Source organism: Ptychodera flava, chromosome 1 (genome assembly GCF_041260155.1).
Source record: "Ptychodera flava strain L36383 chromosome 1, AS_Pfla_20210202, whole genome shotgun sequence".
In the NCBI taxonomy this organism is placed as follows: Eukaryota; Metazoa; Hemichordata; class Enteropneusta; family Ptychoderidae; genus Ptychodera; species Ptychodera flava.
The window spans coordinates 52,066,330-52,089,125 of NC_091928.1; the positions used below are offsets into that span (position 1 = coordinate 52,066,330).

At 36.6% G+C, this 22,796-nt stretch overlaps 1 protein-coding gene across 4 annotated transcripts in view; it reads left to right on the plus strand.

Annotated features, from left to right (window-relative positions):
* Window positions 1–22,796, plus strand: part of LOC139140636 (ankyrin repeat and SAM domain-containing protein 1A-like) — a 137,020-nt gene that overhangs the window by 41,597 nt on the left and 72,627 nt on the right. The window contains exon 1 of one of the 4 annotated variants that reach the window (XM_070710023.1): window positions 3,128–3,343. The exons of the other annotated variants lie outside the window; for them this stretch is intronic. The gene's annotated coding sequence lies outside the window, so the exon portion shown is untranslated. Of the gene's footprint in view, window positions 1–3,127; window positions 3,344–22,796 lie in introns of those variants that run through there. 4 annotated transcript variants of the gene reach the window in all.

Below are 22,796 nucleotides of genomic sequence, written 5' to 3' on the forward strand. Positions count from 1 at the left end.
CTCTCTCTCTCTCGGTTCTATTGTTTGTTGTGCTGCACTACTCTTGATCCAAAGCACCGCCGTGAATACAAAAATTTAGGTTTTGCCAATCAGAATAGCTGTGGCTCTGTCAATCATGCCAGAAACTTAACGCCATGAATGAAGGGAAGTCAATCAATTATTCTTTTCACTTGAAAATGCATTTCATTTTGCTCTGTTCAAAGTGAAGTTGTAATCAACTCATTTACATATGAATGGATGTACATCTTCTCAACCTGATGTCATACATTTGATGAGACCGCTACGTGACATTGTGGAATTCTTTTTTCATTGCCTCGTTAACTGTTCAAATTTGTCATGAAATTCTCAACCATTCTTGTTCTGTCTTGATAGACTGTCTTTTGATAACATTCAGGAGATTTGAAGTGTCGTTGGTATCACATCTCATCAGTTGTTGTGTGTCTGCTTTGTGGAAGAGAAAGCTGTGTAAATTTTCCTGGACAGAATTTTTTTCTTGGCAACGCGTCAAACTGGTTTAAAGGCACACATAGCTCTGAAGGATACGCTTATCCAGGCACGGAATAAACATGATTGTGATAAGAGCTTCCAGGGCAGGGAATATCATCAAGGATCTGTGAGAAACACTGTTTGCTCTGTGTCTTAGAGTTGAGTGCCTTTTGAAAATATGACTCTACAGAAAACGCATCCAGTGTGAAAAGTTCATGTGTGTTGTGGTGATGCATAAATTAACTGTCAATGAGTAAGAGAAAAGCTATGTAGCGTGATATCTCAACCGCTGTGGGGAAGGGTAAATATGTAAGAATGTATTTAATGAGTGTACAATGTTCTCCATTGCTGTGGTGGTTTTTTTGTCGGTAGGAAACCAGATAGGTTTGTGATCTGCCGACTTTGTCTGGAATAATTGCTTTGATCGTAGATTATGTCATATTGTCAACAGAACTGTCATTATTCTAGTGCCGTCCTGAAAAGGTGACGTCAGAAAATCTCTGAGCAGGATGAGTTTTGTAGTGAACTTCTGTGTCAGGGCAGTGGGTCCCTTCACAAAGCATCTTGGTTGTGGCAATACTACCATTGTTGGTTCTTCATGTAGATTGAATTGATTGTGTAGAATTGAATTTGTATGGTTTGTAAGTGTGGTGTGTCTGTTTTGTAATCATACATACTGAAGGAACTGTAACTTTTGGTAATTATTTTTTCATCATCATTTTTCTAGAAACAAAACTACATACACATCTCCCCTTGCAGTGTGTTGAAAACAGAAAAGCATTCCAAGCAAACTGCATTGTGGGCAATATGTAATATTATATTATTGACAAATGAATTCTAGTCTGGATTTCAATTCAGATGTCGACAATATCATTTGAATAAAGGGCATTTGGCATTTGTTTGTTGTGGGAAAAAGTATGTTGTAAGAACAGAAAAGAATGGAAATACATCAATAGTTATAGCAAATGGAGCTGTATTAAAAGTTTGGTCCTAGTGAGACAGACAGGTGAAGTCTGCTTGTTTGATTGACATTATTTGCAACAATAGATTTTCAAAATCCAGTCGAGAATAATCATATCGCATTATTTGCTTTGAAACGTTTCACAAGGAAATCCACACTGATAATCTTCATCCAAAAAACTGGCATCGAAGAAATTACAAGCCCATTCAGTGTTGGTAACTATGGCAACAGAATGAAATGTGATAAAAATTGTGTGATAAAATTACACAGTAGAACTAAGAGCATAATGGGAGCTGTTGGTTACTTATTAATAACATAATATGGCTGCTTTATCAACACTAGTTCTTTTCTTTTTACGAGAATTTATTTCTAAAATTATTTGCGCATTTTAAAGCTCCATAAACTGTATCTTTTGGCTATTTTTTCAGAACTTTCGTTTTGTTGTTTCCCTACACTTTCTGCATTGAATCCCTAAACTGCAATTTAATGCCAAGTATTTAGCATATCAACACAACCTATATGAGTATAATCTACATTGTTATTGTTGAAAATTGTATTCAAGTCCGGACTAGAATTCATTTGTAAACACAATAAACAATGATCACTACACACATACAAGCTGTGTTGACAAAACGAATACTCGTAATTTCAGCATGACAAACGGATTAGGGTCAGACATGGTAGTTGATATACAGAAGTAGAATACTGAAAAACTTGGCACAAGTTACAGCTTATGTCCCTTTAATACTTACACGTTGTTTTTGATTCAGAAAAAACTACTTTGTATTTTTCTGTTGTATTGATTCTATCCTTAAGTTAATATTTTTTATAAATAGATTGAAAAAATTTGTGCAAAGATTGATGCTTCCTGTAGCCTTAGCTGAGCCAGTTTGAGTGTCTGAGATGAGAATTGAAACTTACATGTACTTCTCAGGAACTGACAGAGATTATACTGAAATGACCTCAGGAAATTCCCAGTGATGAAATCAATGTCAAAATATGGAGTCATATTTCAAAATCCATGAAATCGGAGTTCGTTATATATTATTTTAACCACATAACACCACTGTTTGTGCAGTCGATTTTTTCAAAAGGATAATCGAAATTGATAAGTTTTCCTATATTATTTTCTGATTTGCATTCTTTAAGTAGCTGAGGATAATTTTTTTTAAATCAGGTGACAGCTTCCTGGTTTTAATTACCTATACACGAGTGTTGTAACGTCAATCCTGCTAACCTGTACGCCTACCTTGTAAAGTCTTTCAACCGAAAAAAATTGGATTTCTAAATTTAATAAGTGCCCCGCTAATGAGAGTGGAAGTGGTGGACTCGAAAACAGACTTCTACTTTTCATCCGAAGGGGTGTCTGTCATGTGATACACCCCTTCAGAAAGAGTGGGACGATCCAATAATACACTGCCTTATGTTAGATAGTGATAACAATATTGCTGAACATTAAATGTCAGCAATTTTCATTCTTCAGTTGACCTTCCCTTTTCTGTTTGCTCTTCATTCTGCATTCAAAAGTTAATTAAATTTGTTGGCTTTGCACACCAGTGATATCCATCAATCTCTCCAGAGTGGGTCCACCCCTATGCAAAGTGGTTGAGTCCAAGTAATCGACCCAATGAAATACACCTCCCCATTGTTATAAGTACGAAATGTAACATCTCTGCTCTCAATGTAAGGACAGTGCTCCGATGGGAAATATGTCAGCAAGTCAGAATCTGCAATTTGAAAGCAATGACTAAGAGTGTAGATTGAACACGACCACATCTACTGTACAGCCCTGATCACCGCATACAGTTTGCCAGGATTGTCTGATTGAAGGGATCTCTGCAAAAGGCAGCTGGGTGTGGATCGGATTTTGTGATGACAGCTGACTCAAAGTGACAGGTAACTAGAACACCTGAGAATTTTTCTGTATTTTCCATCGTAAGGTGTGGAGGAGATTAGCTTTGCGTTGAGAAAGCCATGTGTGCTGCCAGGGTGTGTTCAATGTTTTATGGCATAATTCAATGCCCCAAGTAATACTGACACACTCTGAGAGCGTCCCATTTCTTTTACACTTTCACAGCCTAAGATTTGTCTAGGATCTCAACAAACTCTATATCATCATCAACTTCTTTCTGGTTCTCCGTCAGCTGAGTGAGATTTTTTCCCTCACAGGATACTTATCATTTCTGTCAATGAAACAGATTTCCTTTCTTGTAAACTTGTGACCGAGATTTGAATTAAAGTTTGCAAAAATGTTAGGTGGTAAATCAGGCTACAAAAAATTGGTATCAAAAGTGAATGCATGAACTTGCATCCAGGGTCTTTATTAAGTGGTTCAAGCAGAACGAATATTCATGGTATGTGTGTTTATAAATGTGTGTATATCATATTGCAAATACTTGGATTTCACCTAATGATCGTGTGAAAGTTTAAAACATTTACTTCAAACCATCTTAAAAACTATAGGGTCGTCAATGGCAACCAAAGTGGGTAAAATGTCAATTAAATCATTCATAGGCACAAATTATGCAAATTTAAGGTATACAATTTTTAACGAAGTTTAAAAAAGTTTAATAAGGTCTCCTGTGAAGTGCCTTTTGGCAGTGATACCTTATAGTGTTTTACTTCTGTTTTCAATTGTCATGAAATTTGTTTACTTTGAAAAAATGGATAGTGTTTCATTCAGTGCTGTCTGTTCTCCATTAGACCCCTGGACTTGTGTCAAAAACCATGCCTATCTTTTTGTCCCACCCTTCTTAATTTCCTGTTTCAGTCCATCTCAAAACTGTCCAAGAGATAGTTTGATATAGATCAATCAGTCGTGATGGATCATATGTTAACTACCATTGTATGTGATTTCTCTGAAGAAATTTGCAAGGTCTCTGCCAAGTTTTTATTTCCTAAATTGTCATAAACCATAGGCCTCTTGCTATATACCATTTGATTTGATTTTGTGCAGGTTTTTGGAGCTGAAAAAAGATATGGCTTGCAATAGTGGTTACCAAGACAATGTTTCAAAGTCAGGGTGCGGCTTCAATTAGAGGTGCAGCCTCAATTGGGAATTTTACGGTATCTTTTAAAATTTTAATATAATTTTGCAATTTATGTTGTGTGGCTGTTTTCATCAAGGGAAATGAGAAGCACTTTCACCAAAATACAACATGGTCTATCCACCCTGATTGTTGTATGTTTGTGGTTGGACCTATACAAAGACAAATGAGTGATGGGTTGTAGCTTATTATCTCCCATCCACACTTTTGAAGTACCGACACGCATCGTCCACAGTTTAAAGAGTTGGATCTCAGATAATGAAGATGCAGGTCTTAGTGCTGTGTGTGATAAGGTAGATAATACCAAACACACATACCGTAGAACTTTAATACTGATGAGCATATTTTCCAAGCATGGTGTAATTGTTCATTTTCATCGTAAAATGGGCTTTGAGATGTAGTTACCAAGTCAGAGTGTATCTGTTATCATGTAAAATTTGAAATAAACCCACATCTAGAACATTTTAATGAAAATTCCATAAAAGGGAAGTTAATAATGTGTCCCTCCCTAGGGAATGCTCTATGATAGTTGAATACAACAGAAATTAATAGTCTTATTTTGTAGTAAATTTCTTTTCATTTGGAAAGAAAAAAAACTTCATGAAATTGTAATTGTGTTTTAGTTTTTTCCATGTTAGCGAGTAAAATTTAATGGTGAGGAACAGGTTGTAGCAATGACAATACCGTTTAACTATAGTTTGGTAATGGTAACCTTTTCTTAGGAGACAGAAACTCTGAAGTGAGAGTAAAAATGCTTGCAGGCTTTCTTCCTTCATCCATTCATTCATCCGTTTCTGTATAATCTGATAAGACCATCATTTCAGAGTAGATGGCCTATCCCCCACATAGCAATTCTACATCCCTGTGTAAATTGCCTGTCATCACCAGCACTGTGTACACCGTACAGGCCTCTCTTTCTCTCTGTTTGTATATCATATAAAAATCAACACACATGTCTGTATTACAACCTCATATTGTAATCCATTGTCAAAAGCCTTAGTAGTGTCAACAGAGCAAAACCCATTAGTCTCAGCATTGGTGTCATGTGATCAGTTTCCACGGTAATCTGAGGTGTACCCAGTCATTTTACTGCCGGGTATCGAATTTCAATCCAGGGGCACACTGTGTTTGGTGGTAGGTAGTATTAGTGTACAGGTAGGACGTGACATCCCCAATATTCACATTGGCAGTTAGCAGTTTATCTGCGATGGAGACTGGATGCAGGAATAGGGAATTGGTTTCAGGTATCTGTACCTGTCTTTTGTCTGCTGTAGACTGCTGTTTCCTGTAGATTAGCAGCGTCCAGTATTGTGTGATCTCACTCTGTCATTGAAAACTCCAAGCATGATTACTATTCTCAGTACGTGTACATGGACATCTCAGTGAACTGTAATTTGTGATATTTCTGGATTCTCTGAGTCTACGTGAGATATTTCTTGAAAGTTTTCAGTCAGCCCCTGTCTTTTTCAAGTGATGCAAAGGATTTCTCTCTCGTACTGGAATCAATGGTTTGTCAATGATGACTTAGAGAAGGTTGATTGACGTACTGTTATGACAGAGGGAGATTCTTTTTAACAACTTCCTCACTGTCACTGATCATCAGCGTGAACTGTCATGAACCATTATCATTCATATTGTGTACAACAGCACAGAACTTGTGTACATTTGCCATGTGACTGTATTTTCACTCTCAGAACCTCCTCCTACCACTATTTATTGCAGTTGATGTTTACTGGTACACAGTTACTTGATGGTAAATTCCTGGCCAATCCTGAAGTCTGTCAATAATGGGTGTTTTATTCAAGGTTTAAGTCAGACGCTTGTCTGCATACTAGTGAAACCTGGAGTTATGTTCTTCTTTGCATGACTTTCACATCATAACAGTTGGGATTTGTGCTCAATTGGTGTGCGTGCAATTCAAGCATTCCAGGGAGAATTTATATTCATTATACACAAGTATGGCACACCAGACATGTATTAATTAGGAGCAATCCAGATCTGAATGTTATTATGACAGTTGTACCGGTAATTCTGAGAAAATTATGATTGGGCTACTCACATGGTACGTGTTCTGCATGCCACCTTGTGCTAATCTAAGTAACGAATGGATGAGATATGCACATATTGGATGGTCATCTGAGAGAGAGAGAGAGAGAGAGAGAGAGAGAGAGAGAGAGAGAGAGAGAGAGAGAGAGGGTGTGATAGAACAAATTGAACATAGGCTGACGTCCATATATATATAAAATAATATTCAAAAATTTGTGAGCTATTCTTAGAAATATACTGATCAATATATTCACTAGCATTTTGAGAATAGAGAGTAAACAAACCAATATTACCAAATACTGCACAAAGAAAAGAACAAAAGGGAATACATAAGAGTAATGTGATCCTGACAGTGCTTGAAGTAGGACAGGTTTCATGGCATAAATGACAGGAGAGCTCCCTTGAGTTTTAACTATCGCATGTATTTCAATTCCTGTCTGTACAAACTTCCATGTATAAATATATCAATGAAATGGTTTTGTCATGTCATAGAAGGCAATGATACAGCGATTGAAGAGATATTGATCCTCTTTGAAAGAAAAACTATCCGATATGTTTTCTTTTCACTTGCGCTATCCTTCAGATTTTCTTTGTTATCGCAGTGTAGTGGTGAAGATTTATCTGAGAAAATGTGTTCTTTATATCAGAAATTTATAAAAATTGAGATTTTAGAACTGAATAACCCTGATCTTTGTACTTCAAAAACCTTAGTCTATTATTTTTTTCAGTAGATATCTAGATTATCCTCTCTGTATTGAAAAGCGTTGGAGTAACAATTTCTGTACTAAAAATTGTTAAGATGATTGATATGTTATAACAATCACCCCTATAAAAAATTTGTACTTTCCTGCAAGTCTGTATTGAGCATGGAAGGCAGTGCATCCTGTGCAAGTACCAAGGAAGAGATAAAATTACTTGCAATAAAATTTGATGAGGCAGCGCAAAGATAATTGATCACTAAAAGGAGCATGATGATTACATTTGGTGGCAGTCGTAGCATCCTCCACTCCGCAGACAGCTGCAGTGTAACTTAAAGACCTCAATATCGGTGAGTGGAGTTTCCACTCGGTAAATTACATTACTAAAGCAGGAAAGTAGGTCATCCCTCATCCGACAGATGGTGGACGATTTACGCATTTGACTCATTCTACACAAGTTCGTTCAAGGTTTATTTCATCTAGATGTACACCACATGCTGTAGAGGCATGTGTGCAGTGACTCTGAATTTATGATAAGTGATATTTTGATGCGAAAACTTTTCAACATACATCTCTCATATGAAAAGTTCTTCATTTCTGATGATAGAGGTTCAGTCAGTAGACGGCATTGTAAGTCTGTCAGTGTTGAATGCAGTCCACATCACAAGAAGACTGTACCCTATCTCAGACAATATTGCAGATACTGCCACCTTGAACAGTATACCTTCTATTCTGTGAAATATCTATTAATACACCGTATATCTATTAAATTTGGGTATTTTCAGTGGTTAAATAAGAAACAGCAACAATATACATGGCACATGTGCACCACAATCACACACAGAAGTGTATGTTATTCCAATATGCCTAACAGTTAAAGATGTTCAGTGCACAATTGGGATTGCTTCACCTTGTCGTCCTGCCATCCAGGGTTCCATCCTGCCATCCAGGGTTCCATCCTGCCATCCAGGGTTCCATCCTGCCATTTTGAGGGTTGGCCACCCCCTCAGCTTTTCCAGCAATTTATTCATGAATACAGTTTCAAACCCAACAAAAAATATAGTTTCACAAGAATATGGAAATGTTAATAAAAATTGGCCGCCCTCAGTTTTTCAAAGCGATAGAGAACACTATTGCAATCCCTACAATATTTGCATGTTGTTTGATCCATACATTAAGGGGATCAAACCAAACATACCATAGTCCAAAGGCAGAGCAGACTTGACCAACATGTGTCTTTTAAATAAAGAAACTCTCACCCAAGAATGCTACAAAAATTCTTTTTGAAGATACAGTTCAGACACCTGCATTCAAATAATTGCTCTGCATCCCTCTCGTTTCCCTTTGTGAAAACATAATATAGGGTTATTCACAAAATACGGCCCTGTATGGACGAGGGCTCAGTGAGTGACGTATTGGACGAGCCGAAGGCGAGTCCAATACGTCACTCACTGAGCCCGAGTCCATACAGGGCCGTATTTTGTGTATAACCCTATTATTATACATCTCCCTCCATTAATCGTCCGTATAAACTAATTCTATGGTAAATTTTGAGGGATGCGGCACGCGCGATATGAGTAGAACGCGCGCGATCTATTGCTCCGTAGTACAAGTCCCTTGCATTGGCATGAAGCCAATTAATTTTCAGTGCAGTACAAGCAAACTTCGCTGTATGTTTTCGATTTAATTAGTTTTTTAAAATAAAAATCAATTGCATTTAGACTCAGTTTTGTTTTTAGCGTGTTTTAAAACGTTATACTACGAATACATTTTGGTGGAAGTTGTTATTATGCAGGGCTCGAAATTAACTTTTTTCCATGGTAGTCCCAATGGGCTACCATTTTCTAAAGTTGGTAGCCCAGTGACAAGGTCTGGTAGCCCATGCATGAGTGAAGCGTTTTTTTAGTCCCCACGGACACCGTCCGGGGGGACTTATAGGTTTGGTCATGTCCGTGCGTGTGTGCGTGCGTGCGTGCGTGCGTGCGTGCGTCCGTCCGTCCGTTCACGCAGATATCTCAGAGATGCCTGAAGCAATTTCATTCAAACTTGGTACAAGGATTACTTCATATGTCATACAGATGCACGTCGATTTGTTTTGTGATACGATCCAATATGGCTGCCAGGCGGCCATTTTATTAGGATTTTTTCATGTACAGAGCCATAATTCAGGCATGTTTCAACTGATTTTATTCAAAGTTGGTACAAGGACATTGACCAATGTCATAGATATGCACATCAATTTGTTTTGTGATACGATCCAATATGGCCGCCGTGCGGCCATTTTGTTACGATTTTTTCATGTACAGAGCCATAACTCAGGCATATCTCAACCGATTTTATTCAAAATTGGTACAAGGACATTGACCAATGTCATAGATGTGCACTCAATTTGTTTTGTGATATGATCCAATATGGCCGCCAGGTGGCCATTTTATTACGATTTTTCATGTACAGAGCCATTACTCAGGCTTGTTTCTACAGATTTTATTCAAAGTTGGTACAAGGACATTGACCAATGTCATAGCTATGCACATCAATTTGTTTTGTGATATGATCCAATATGGCCGCCGTGCGGCCATTTTGTTACGATTTTTTCATGTACAGAGCCATAACTCAGGCATATCTCAACCAATTTTATTCAAACTTGGTACAAGGACATCGATCAATGTCATACATATGCACATTGACTTGTTTTGTGATACGATCCAATATGGCTGCCGTGTGGCCAGTTTATTACGTTTTTTCATGTCCAGAACCATAACTCAGACATGTATCAAGCAAATTTATTCAAAGTTGGTACAAGGAGATTGACCAATGTCATACATATGCATGTTAATTTGTTTTGTGTCAATACGATCCAATATGGCTGCTCTGCGGCCATTTTGTTATGATTTTTCATGTACAAAGCCATAACTCAGGCATATTTCAACCGATTTTAATCAAAGTTGGTACAAGGACATTGACCTGTGTCATACATATGCACATTGATTTGTTTTGTGATTCGATCCAATATGGCCACCATGTGGCCATTTTATTACGATTTTTTCATGTCCTGAACTACAACTCAGACATGTATCAAGCGAATTTATTCAAAACTATTTTTATCACAGACCTAATGAAGAGGACTCTATCCTCTCTGAGGACCTGTAATCAAAGCACCCATTAACAAGTGGGGACTGTGTCATCAACGATGACTTGTTTGTAAAGGATATTTTTATTTATATCTTGACAATGAAAGATTTATTTTGCATGATTCTATCTATAAGTGAATTTTCCAGTCATGTGACATCAATACCTGCATTTCATAGCCTTGGAGAACGGTATAGCATGTGTAGTGGACAACGGTGACGCCTCAAAGTTGACGACCTATTCACATATACGCAGTACTTATACGTAAGTTTTAATGTTCGCCAAGACAACGATTTTTCATTCAGCACGTGTAAACATAACATGGCTAAAATAGATTTACTATTAATTTCAGGATGACAACTTGGTACAGTCATGTTCTTAATACTTTCGTGGCAATTTCGGCCATATTTCTCCATCATGATCTCGTTCACTTCGGAAACCGTAATTTGTGGATAGCTCGACAGCTTTTTCTTTGCAGTTTGAATAATTTTTGTGTTTTAATTGTGAGTGATACATTATGATTAAATAACTATGAAAATGAATTTCCGTTGGCCATCATTTCCCGAGCCTGTCATCCAAGTAAATCAGTTCAGATAATGATATTTTAGTTTGGTTGACTGTATGAGCGTCGGTCATCTCACAGCGATCAACCTCAAGTTGCCCACCAAGTACTGTCGTGTCCCAGGCTTTGGTAGTCCGTGTGGGCTACCATTTCATGGGTTTTGGTAGCCCCAGGGAAAAGTTGGTAGTCTGTGGACGCGGGACTACCGCTAATTTCGAGCCCTGTTATGTCTAGTATAACTCACCGTAAAATAGTTTGTTTACATCTGATAATCGTTAGGTCAAAGGTCAAACAGGCGCGTCGCGCGTCTCCCGTATTCGGGACTCCGCGTACTATACAAAATACGGAAAGTTATTGGACGGTCAGACTCCCATAGGTTACGGCAATAGGTGTATAATAATAATTATTATTTGACACACATAGTAAATTATACCAAAGAAGCTGGAATGCCTTACCAAATATTGCAGAGGCCAAGGGGAATTTCCAGCCAAGACTAGACTATATAAAGTGTTGTTCATTTCATGGTCACATACATAATGCATGATGTATTGGTAATATGGCTGTTCTCTAAGTGTTTAAACTGAAGGTATTGCTTCAGGGATTATAAAAAGGTCTTCTTTCACATCCAAATTGATCCCCCTCAGGCGACATTTTATTTAATATCCAGGGATACAGTCCAAATAGTATTCTAAATTTTGTCTAAGTAGTGCATGTAGACGTATTTAATTGGAAGAATGGACACGTGCATTGGTTAATGTACTTTAATACCGAACATTTCTACTATACAGGAAAAATTGTATTATTATCTTGGTATATTTATAAATAATAAGTGTGCATTACGTAGGCCTGGCATTATCCGTTCTCCAAGAGATGCACTTTGTTGTGTGTTCTGTCATCACCCAGGAGGTAAATGTAAAATTTATGACAGTCAGTGATGTAAAAGACAGTCTTTTCCTTCTATTTTCAATTTTCTTTATTTGATGTGCGTAAAATTCACTCCTCAAAATAGGCACATTTATATAAAATGAGGAAAATGCTTATTAAATAAATAGTGGATGGTAAAGTTAGAATTTTGAACAATTTGGAAATATTTGATAAATGGCGTTTCTTTTAAAATGAACCAAAATATCATATTTTCTGATGATATGTATATGGTTGACACTAAACCCATCCCTGCATTCTCTTCGTAGTTTTCAATGGCATTATTGGTGTGCCAAAGATAAATTCAAAGAATCTGAATTAAGACAGAGCTGTTATACATACAATACAACAGAGTTTCCTTCAAGTCACACTAGAGTCATGAAATTATTCATGGCCATCTTACCGTGACAAGTTCATTGACATACACGTAATACACATAAGGCTCACCAAGGTTAGAATATTTTTCTCAATATACAGAGTTGCACAGAAATCGGAATAGACGAAATTATGGACCAGGTATGTGGCATATATAAAAGGTGACACAGTCAAAGTAATAGATAGGCAGAGCCATTGTTCTTCAAGAAGCAAGTTTCCATGGTAATCAGTAAAGAAAAAAAATATATCTTGCATAATTTACTGTAATTTATTTGCACTATACTGGAAAGTACATTTCAAGAGTAATGTAAATTTCATCAGTAATGTAGATTGAGTCATATTTACCCCAATAGGCAGTCTTCATATCAAAAAGTTTGCAATTAAAGCAGTGACTAAAATCCAAGATTGATTGCCTTTGTTTTAATTTGATGTAGTCAGTGTTTGATCGCACAGTATTTATCTGTTGTTGAAGTGTTTGGCGCAGTGATAGATGAGTCAATTTCCTGCTATTATTGTATTGTTCATGGTAAATCCACTTGCATTTGTGTACACACCGTGGTCTCACTGTCATTCCCAGTTCATTCCCAGTTATTGATCAGTTGCCTGGAGCTAAGCTCTGGAAAACTATAATCCAATATTAGCATAACTAGATAGCCACGATAAAGAGATGCATTACCAGGCACGGTGCTTCCAGTGAGTCTAACACACGCTGAGTCATTATAATTTGTGAGCTAGAGACAAAGTTGTTGTAAAATATTTTGTGCAGAGATTAGTATTACAGATGTATTTGTTTTAACCTTGGTCAATGAACCTAGGTACTTTAGTTCAAAAGGGCCAGTAACTGTTATGTTTGATGATTTTTCTGATATTTTTGTTCGTAATTTCAACTACAGTTTCTTGTTCTACTGCCCAAAGCATGTTGAGATACACAGTATTCAGCTTGTCAACTCAGCCTGTACATGTGTAGACTGCATTGTTATTGTTGACAAGTGAATTCCGGTCCGGACTAGAATTCAAATGTAAACAATAAAGTGCATTTTACATGTATAGATACTGTATTCAGCTAAATAGCAGGTGTTTCAACATGCTTAGGATTAGAACAACAACTGCAATTGACCAAAAAACAAAAATAGTGAAAAAATCATCAAAAGTTACAATACTGGCCTTTAAATAAGGCATTCAATATTCCCCAGTATCAAAACACTGGATGAGAGATGTCATCCTTTGTGGAACTGGTATCAACGGAAAAATGTAATTGTCATATGCAATAGGATGAAACCAAATATCAATTTTCACATCAGTTTCATAGGAGAACAACATCTTTTAAAGGTTTTTTCCATCACACAAAAATTTGACTCAACATCACTGATCAATCATGTGCAAAGTTTTAAGTGGCCTTAATGTCAGGCTTTCATTCAATTTCCCAATCCTGCCTCTGGCAGTAAGGAAGTAAAACTAGCATACACAAGCAGTGAATACAGGTGAAATGCCAAATTGCTGTAATCTATACGGATATAGCCGTACAGGGATACAGTTTCACTTGCAATGAATATCGATCCCACTATGTTCTTGTTTTAGTTTCCACATGCAATTTCATCAGACATATCCGCTGACAAATTTCAGTTGTTGTAACCAGTCACCCTTCAATGCAGCATGACTGTTTGATCATAAAAACAGTGCAATTTTCTCCAGGGACTTTCCTTATCTATCCATACTAAAATGTAGCAATCCTTTAAAAACAAGAGTATAGCTAGACATTGTTGAAGGTATCAGAACGACTTGGATTTTAATATTTCATTGATTATTCTATGCTACTATTGTGCTTTTATATGGCCTACCAGTACGTGTGTGTTTTGATTCAATATTGGTGCCAAGCAGATACAGTTAATACAATTGTACGACTGCAATTCAACCGTCAATATTCAACCTATGAACTGAATAATTAATTAGTGAATGCCTGTGTTGTTGGGTACAGTGTACTTTTTGTCTGGATTTTTCATTAGCCAGTGTCATTTCACCATTTTCTCTGTTATCACCAATATTGACATGTGCACAGGATGATGTGAGATATACGTGCATCTTTCTCTAATATACCATGTAATCTTATTTTGCTGATACGGTACATAAATTTTTATTATTTTAATGTCATAAATTTTGGGTCATATTGGGTCAATCTGCATATAGTCTGCGGTGTATATTTAAGGATGAAGATAACCAACATGAGTTGTCTCTCTTTCCTACCTTTCTCCGCATAAATCTGCCTCTGTCTGTCTGTCTGTCTGTCTGTCTGTCTCACGATCTCTTTTACTCTCCCCACCCCCATTTCAACTAGTTTTGTCTATTCCATTCAGAATCTACGATGTGTGCAGCATGAGCATTATGCAGCATCATACCCCCAGGCATTACAACTAAGATGGTTATTTTACCAACGCCTTGCCTTGCAGCATTCTTTAATAGTCAAATTAGCCTGGATAAAAAACTTATGACAGGGAGGCTTGGGAACAGAAAATTTGAATCCAAATGAAGTTAATAAGTTTCTAGAATGAAACCAAGATTGCAATGCTTTTCACGATGTGATTAAACTTTTTAAAAGAACTAAAGAAAAATTAATGATGCTATTAACTGACAAATTTCAGCTTCTAAAGTGTTCTACTCACAAGCTACCGGTAGTACCATGAAAGCATGTTATGATGTAAAATCTGTAATTGTGTATGTACTTGCGTGACCAGCTATTTCAAAATTAAAAGTTGATATTAATTCCTCAGTGTGGTCTACTGATATTAATATGTCTGGTTTTAAGGAGTTTTCCTCAACCATTGTCTACAGCAACAGCATGATATCTGTTAATAATTGATAGTTGTTCGTGTACTTGTAGCCATGGTTACCTGTTTCACAATTTGAGATGGGCACAATTAATGCCAATTGGATAAAGACAAATTGTACTGCCAGCTTCTATAAGTGTTTGAATTTCAATGGGACTTTCTGTACTGGATGCACATTGTGTTGATCCTAAGACTGTATGATATGAATGTATGTGTTTTGTATGCTTTCAAGGAGTGCATGGAAGATGGGACTTGAATTATATAGTCTTGCCTTTTCTTAAATTGGCCAGAGGTGATACCAGCTTGATTTGTGCTTAAATCAACTTACTTTCTGAATGTTTTGTACAGCATGTGTGAATCTAGGCGAATGTTCATAACAGCTGACATATTTGTGTTGAAGGTAAAAATCAGTCGCACATGTCTGGTGAAGCAATGTACCACTGTTATGTGTTCTTCACCAACACTTGCCAATTGAGTTCTTTGCCTGTCCCAGCATTTGCCTATAAGACTACCATTGCAGAGCCCATCACATGTAGGATGAATGTAGTCACGCACTTTGAGGCATATTTCTCATTGAGATTAACCAAAACACAAATGTTTCCAGGAATTCATAATTCAACTTACAAAAAAAAAAGACTGTCAGGGTGTGAATTTGTTAAGCACACATGTAGAACAAGAGTTTTATACTAAGTGTCAAAAAGTGCTCCTTTTAATGATTTCAATTTGAAAGAGCTCACCAGTACACGTGCCTAGGTACATATATGTAATGATTATACAATTAAAGTAAAAGTGTGAGCCTTATCAGTTACAATAATTCATCAGAGAAAAAGGTCAGACCATATTGTGTGTCTAACACCTCTTAATGGTAAAATACATTTCTATGTGGAACAGAGCAGATTGGAAATTGAAAGGCAGCCCGGTAGAAGCGGAGACTCATACTAAATTGCAAAGTACATTGACACAAATTTTCTTTGTAACAGCGCTGAATAACTCGGCTTCCCAATTCATTGTGTGCAGACGTCTTAACAAGAAACTAATTTGCCTAGGTTATGGTGTTCCATTTACAGCATGCTCATTACTCACAACTGACAGGGAAGTTGCGGTCTTTTTATTTCTTTCATATTTGACGAGGTCTATGTAAATTGAAGATGGTGGTAATGAGTATAGGTTGGTTCAATTTAACCTCAATCCATTTCACGATGTAATTGCAAGACTAACAAGATGATTCTCTTGATCACCTTGTTCTCCTCCTCATGAATTCGTTGATTGTCACTGGTTTGCTCTTTCTTCTGCATTTGATGGTCGAAGTGTGAAGGGTATTCATTTATGCAAATGTTATTGATGAATATTCATCAGGCATGCAAATTTGATGATAATGACTTATCCAATTGAAAATATTGATGTATCTTAGACATTGCTCTGTGTGTTCTTCCTCGTTTGCCTGTACATCAGTCCAACTGTTTTTCAAGAAATTACAGAATTGAACCAAAATTTGGCAATGAAACAGTTTAAAATGCAATACTTTTAGCCTCCATCTGCTTATATTACACTTTATTGTTGCAAATCTGTAATGCTAATAGTCATCGTTGTCGTTATGTCCTTTCTAAAATATCTTAAAGGGCCTATGACATCATTTCCAAAGTTCTATTTTTTCCCGTCAAAAACTCAGCTAGGGGACCTGTCTATGGATTGCATAATGTGTCAATTCCGAAAGATGTGCGCGAATGGTGAAATTGACTCCTTTTTCATGCCTGGTAATCAAGGAGCCACTTCGCACCGGAGCCAGGCAGTGGTATTTGCATATTGACCAACAGGTAAAATTGACGTCATTTGTTCCTCGCTATCGACATGAAAGTGTACTTATTGGTCCTTGCATAAATTTGACCACAAACAAAGTCAGTATAAACAGTGCTCACAGACGCCCAATAAACACTGGCAAGGAATCCACACCGATTTCTCACCTCTCCGTTTAAATTCACAAAGTCCAGATACTTTAGAGAGTACATGACATAACTAGGTCTATTGAACAGAGTGTCTGCTGTAATCACTGACAGAAACCAAACTGTCCATTATGTACGCTAGTTATAACTTGAAAAACACCACTCTATCACCCATCAGGATCGTTGCCGTGGATACAAGTCATGATGGAAATAAGTGGCTATCTAAGCAACCGTCTGCAATATCACAGAGTATCAAGTGTTACCACTCGGCTGATTCCCATTTGTGTTTGATTTATATCCTGATATGGATATTACTTAATGGCGAATCGTGACTAAATGCAACACAAAATATGCTCCAAAATTTGCGTTTTCCGTGTGAAATGAGCAGAGAATTTACTTCAATATTTGTTTCCGTGTGCATACACACCCCTTATTCTTATGCACACGTAGCGGGATTATTCTTCCAATTTTCCAGAAATAGCTTTAGAAAGAACTGTGGTTAGACCACAGCACTGATGTAGAATTATCGACAAAAACACCATTTTCAGTATTGAGTGCACAGGTTGACCATACATTTCTATCAGTTTTGATACTCAAATATTGCCTCATAAATAATGCGTGTGTCAGCTGCAGGCAAAACTATTACGTTAAATTGGCTTTGTCGATTTTTCGTGAGCCGCATTGATGTGAAATTTTAGTCAGGGGAATTTTAAGCTTGACAGAGCAAAGGAAATGCTCAATTTGTCATTTTTTGAAAGAAAAAGGGCATTTAGTGTCGCTGTATTACTGCTGTGTGGTACAGCTTTGATGAGTTTAGATTTTGTCATTGGTGTTGATGTCACAAAATAACTTGCAGACATACTTTTGAATGTGACAGACAAGGGCAGTGTTAAGGAGTAGGGCCAAGAAAAGTGTTTTGGGGTAACTCAACCCATGCTATAAATTGAATCCCAGCCCCCAAGACCCTAGAATATACAGTACATTTTAATTGCTTTGAGTTTTATTTAAAAAGTAATAAAATTTCACACTTTTATGCTTTGCTTAATTTAATATTGTACAGAGAAGGATGATGGCTCTAGTTGCCATGGTTTCATCATCTCTTACTATTAAATACTAACTTATTTGCTTCTGCGTATTTTATGAAACAGAAAAAAGTCTGACTTATCAGCAAAACTAGACACTTTGTATATCTGAAGTATCAGATGTATCCGACTGAATAAGCACCGGCTGTAGATAATGATCAGTTTTCCATGTTGAAACGTCCATATATGCATGTCATTCCATAGAAATTGTTAGAGTTTCTTGTAACATGAAACATCCAGGAAGTGAGTTTGGATAAAGATTAATGCAAAACAATGCAGCCATTTCTGGTATCAACAGGGACAGGTAGACACTTTTGAAATGCTCTGGGCCATTATACTACCGGTATATACACCAAAAATATTTCTAAGCCAGGATTTCTCTTGTTCAAATTTTGTGAATCGTGATATAGATATATGTAAATTCAAGCAGACTAAGATCTATCCGCTGTTTGGTTTACTTTAACATCGGGCAACAAATGATAGATAGATAGTAAACTAGAGTACAATCTGTCAAGTTGCACTGACCAAGGGAAAACAGAATGTGATTCAGACTCATGTTCTGATCCTTTCTTGTCCATCCCCGTTCTCTGTAAACTAGTCCAAAATAACCATTGATACCAATGAGATTTTACCCAACAATGTTGTGATAGAGTTAAGTTAGGAATCTACATCTTGATTCCGATTCAATTAGCAAGACTTTACCTCCTTTCTTTGTATAGAGGTCCAGCTTCTCAATAGAAAACAATCTGGATGGGTGAAACTATTGTGGTGACAGGGTAGATGCATTAATATTGAAAATATCATTGAACAAGTTTAAACTTGGCAAAGCATGCTTTTCTCTGTTATTCCGTTGTAATCATACAAACTATTAGTGTTGAGGTGTGCAACATTATGATTTCATACACAAGTGAGTTCAGCTCATAAAAATAACAATTCTACCACATCAACAGTATGCTGGCTCTGTGATACAATAAAATACAGCATACCATTGATTGCGTAACATGAAACTTTTCTGCCTCAGACAAAAATGAGGGTCCTTTGTCTGACAGAACATTTACGATACCATTAATTCACATGATGATGTGTTTTGGACTACAACAGATGAAATTTAAATTATCTGAGAGATTTCGTTCTACTTTGAGATATCATGTAGCACATTGAAATGAAAAATTATATCACAAAGGTCATGACACCGGGGTAATCTGGAAATTGTCATAAAAAAAATTATGAAATGGCAATTTGGTGAAGCTTTAATGTAGGTATTGAATCAGGAAACTGGATATATGCCAAGCAGATTTTTGAACTGTCAATCAAATCCATCAAATATGAATTTCTTTTTTCCCGGAAATGAATAAATCCTGTTTCAGCATTAGTCTCTGTGATGCCATCAGCTGTGTGTATGTACAAGATATCCTACAGATGAAAACAAAGTAACCGTACAGAGTTAATGGTGACCCTCAGCCAAGTTATTAAGATCATTATCTTAATGACTGTCAAATTGTGAGAGGAGAATGGTAGCTGACAAGTGAAATATCCATCAGTAAGCTAAGGGTTCTTCTCAATATGGCTCGCCCAGCAATATGTGAAAGTTCATTCAACGCGTTCCATTTCTTGAAATTTGGACTGAGAAGTCAAGCAAGTTGCAAGGAAAAGACTGGTGTTTGTACTTTTCAGTGGACTTGAATTGTTGAACCAAATAACTAACTTTTTGGAAGATAACATTGACAATGGGAAGTGGGGTTGTGCACGGAATGAGGTGTCCTGTAAAGTGTGTTGATAAATTTCAAACTGGTGAAATTATTTTGATCGCATATGCTACTTTTAGTAAAATTAACTTTACCTTATATATTTCTGATCACTGCATAAAGTTATCAAAATCTAAAGATATTATCACAACATTTGAATAGAAAATGATATGGGATCAAAACTACCTTTTGTTACTTTTGTTATTTTGATAGTTCAGCACCTGCTCAGATTCCAAATAAATGTTGACAAGTACCTTCTGTCATCACAAAGGTTGAATTACCTGTAGAGTGATTTTACCAATAGATTAATTATTACATTATTCCTTAACATATAGCTCAGCTGTTTGGTCAATGTTTGCTAGTTTTCATACATGCATGTAGTTCAAGGTGTTGAAAACATCAGCCAGTGCAATATGTGGTTGAAGAATTTTTTCCTGCCTTTTTTTGATTGATCACAAATTTAAAGGGAAGATGACAATGAGAAGACAATGAAATTATTTTATTAATAAACAATACAAAGTTATGCAACTATTGATATTACAAACTTTCATGAAAAAAATCGCTGCATATAACTGTTAAGGGCTTACTTTATGTAGCGTATTCAAGAGGTAGCCTTATTTGAATAACAAAGACATGGCCCCAATGCACATAGTCAAATCCTGTGTGTGTCAATACAACAGGGAAAAATTATGGCGTCATAAAAAGATTTCATCCGTGATGTGAGGTGGAGAGGAGATCTGTTGTGATTGAGGGGACTTGACATGCTAATGAGGTGTGATGGAGTGTGGAACCAACTGTGTGGTAATTGTCAAAGGTACCATTGCAAGCCTTGTATTATCTTGGTATTAGCCAACATGCCCAGTGCTGAAGTCGTGTAAACCTGATTTATATACCAACTTGAGGAGGGTGAACATGTGCAGCTGACACCAAATTTTGCCCCTAGGTTGGGATTTGGCAGACTTGTATTCACCATTTTTTACATGAATGAGTGATGTATTGCAGGGTGACAGTCAGAGTATACTATTTGTCAAGTTTCCGTTAATTTGAAAATATGAAAGAGATATTCTACCCAACTGCTGTGTTCATCCGTGTTTTCTGTTATTTTATGACTTTCTTGCATGATTTTGAATGGCATAGCTGTCATTCCCGGATATCTCCGGTTTGGCAATATCCACTTTTACCCTTCATTTTCTATTTCTAAAGAGCTCCGCTGTTCAAGCATATAGGTTGATACCAGAGCTAGTATCAAGGGAGGGGTGGGCTTGGGGAGTTTGATGTTCACATCGTTTATAATTGAAAACTCACATATTTTGTAAACATTAAAGCCCCACTAGCTGTAACTCTTGAATTTGTTGACCTCAAAATATCTTCCTATTCTGTCCTGGTTTTTCTGTTAATTCTACCCTCTGAAAGGATATGCGCTTATACTGCATTAGGAAACCATTCCTTTGTGAAACATTTGACAGGTGAATAAAAATTTTATATTCCTGCCTTGTTAAAATTGGTAATATCACAAAGGAAACAGAACATTCAATGTCACAGTTGAAAACATTCACCCCTATGCATTACATTGGACTACTCTGTGCAGTTTATGTGAAGATTTAAGTGGAGATACGCACAGTATCCACGGTTTTTGCTTTTCTGCATGGGGCTGCGATTTAATGTTTGCATGGGCAAACATTTAATCGCAGTGTATTCTTTATCTTGTTCAAAATTACATAAACAGTCCCAGCAGGTAGTCAATAATAAGTGTATACACACATAAATTTGTACATTATTCTCACCAACTTATTTTAGCTTGAAAGTAAAATCATGAAAATAATGCTAAAAAAAACAGCTAGTTGGGTTTTAAGGGAACAGGAATTGACAGTCATTTAATTCCTGAAAGTATATGAAAAAGAAACTGGTGACAAATCAGAATCTGTGGGCTGTAAATGCCAGGGTTTATCTCTCAGACTGATTTGGAGACAAATCTGCTCAGTGGATGTGATAACTGTTTTGTACTCTTATCAAACTCTATCAAATCATTTTATACAAAGTGTAGAAAGTACCAACCTAGTGTTCATTCACTCGGATTGCATTCCGATGGATGTCACGGTTTTCTGACAATATCACCAACCAATCAATCACGTCAAATACCAACATTGACATCAGCCGACCCATGCACCCCAGTTGACTACGTGTTTCATTCCCTTAGGATTTTATCATCATAGTAAAATGCTCACAGCTTTGCATTTTAAGGAGGAGAACTCTCAAGCTTATGAAAGATGGCGTAAAAGATGCGTAAAAGATGCATATAGTGTAAGAGATGTACGCTATGCCACCCCTCCAGGGACCTGTCAGGATATCCCATGGGGAGGGAGATAATTGACAATGCCTCTATCATGGGGTTGTGAGTTTATTTCAGGTCAAGTGAGTAGCTATAAAATCTTTTGTTTTGAATATCGCATTCTCTTCATTTCAAACTTGCCTTTGCAGAAACTTTAATTATTTCAGTAAGTACTTTCTATGAATCCAAATTTTTTTTGATCAAATGTCTTCATGTAACATTTAATTTTAGTAACTGATGATCTGATATACTAAAAAAGAGTCATTTGTTTTAGCCATATCATTTTGAAATTACCAATACTTACATCTTCATTTATTCAATATTGAGCAAAATATATGAATTATTGATCACTGAATAAAACTCAATAATGCTCATTTAATTAGTTTTCTTTGAAAATTCACAGTGGACATGTATCAGCTTAAGATGTGTTCAGTTATGTTAAAAACTGTAGCCATAAAAATTGACCTCATATTATTTCATTTTCCTTTCAATTATCTCTTCCTATTGCAATTGTGGAATTCTGGTGTCCCTGGAATGTATTAGAAAACCACTAGACTTGGTTTGGATCTTGGCTACTCTGTACATCTTGGTGATGAGCGTATCAGAGAATCGCACTCTCTCTCTTTGAGTCATGTGTCTATCAGAGTTGTGAA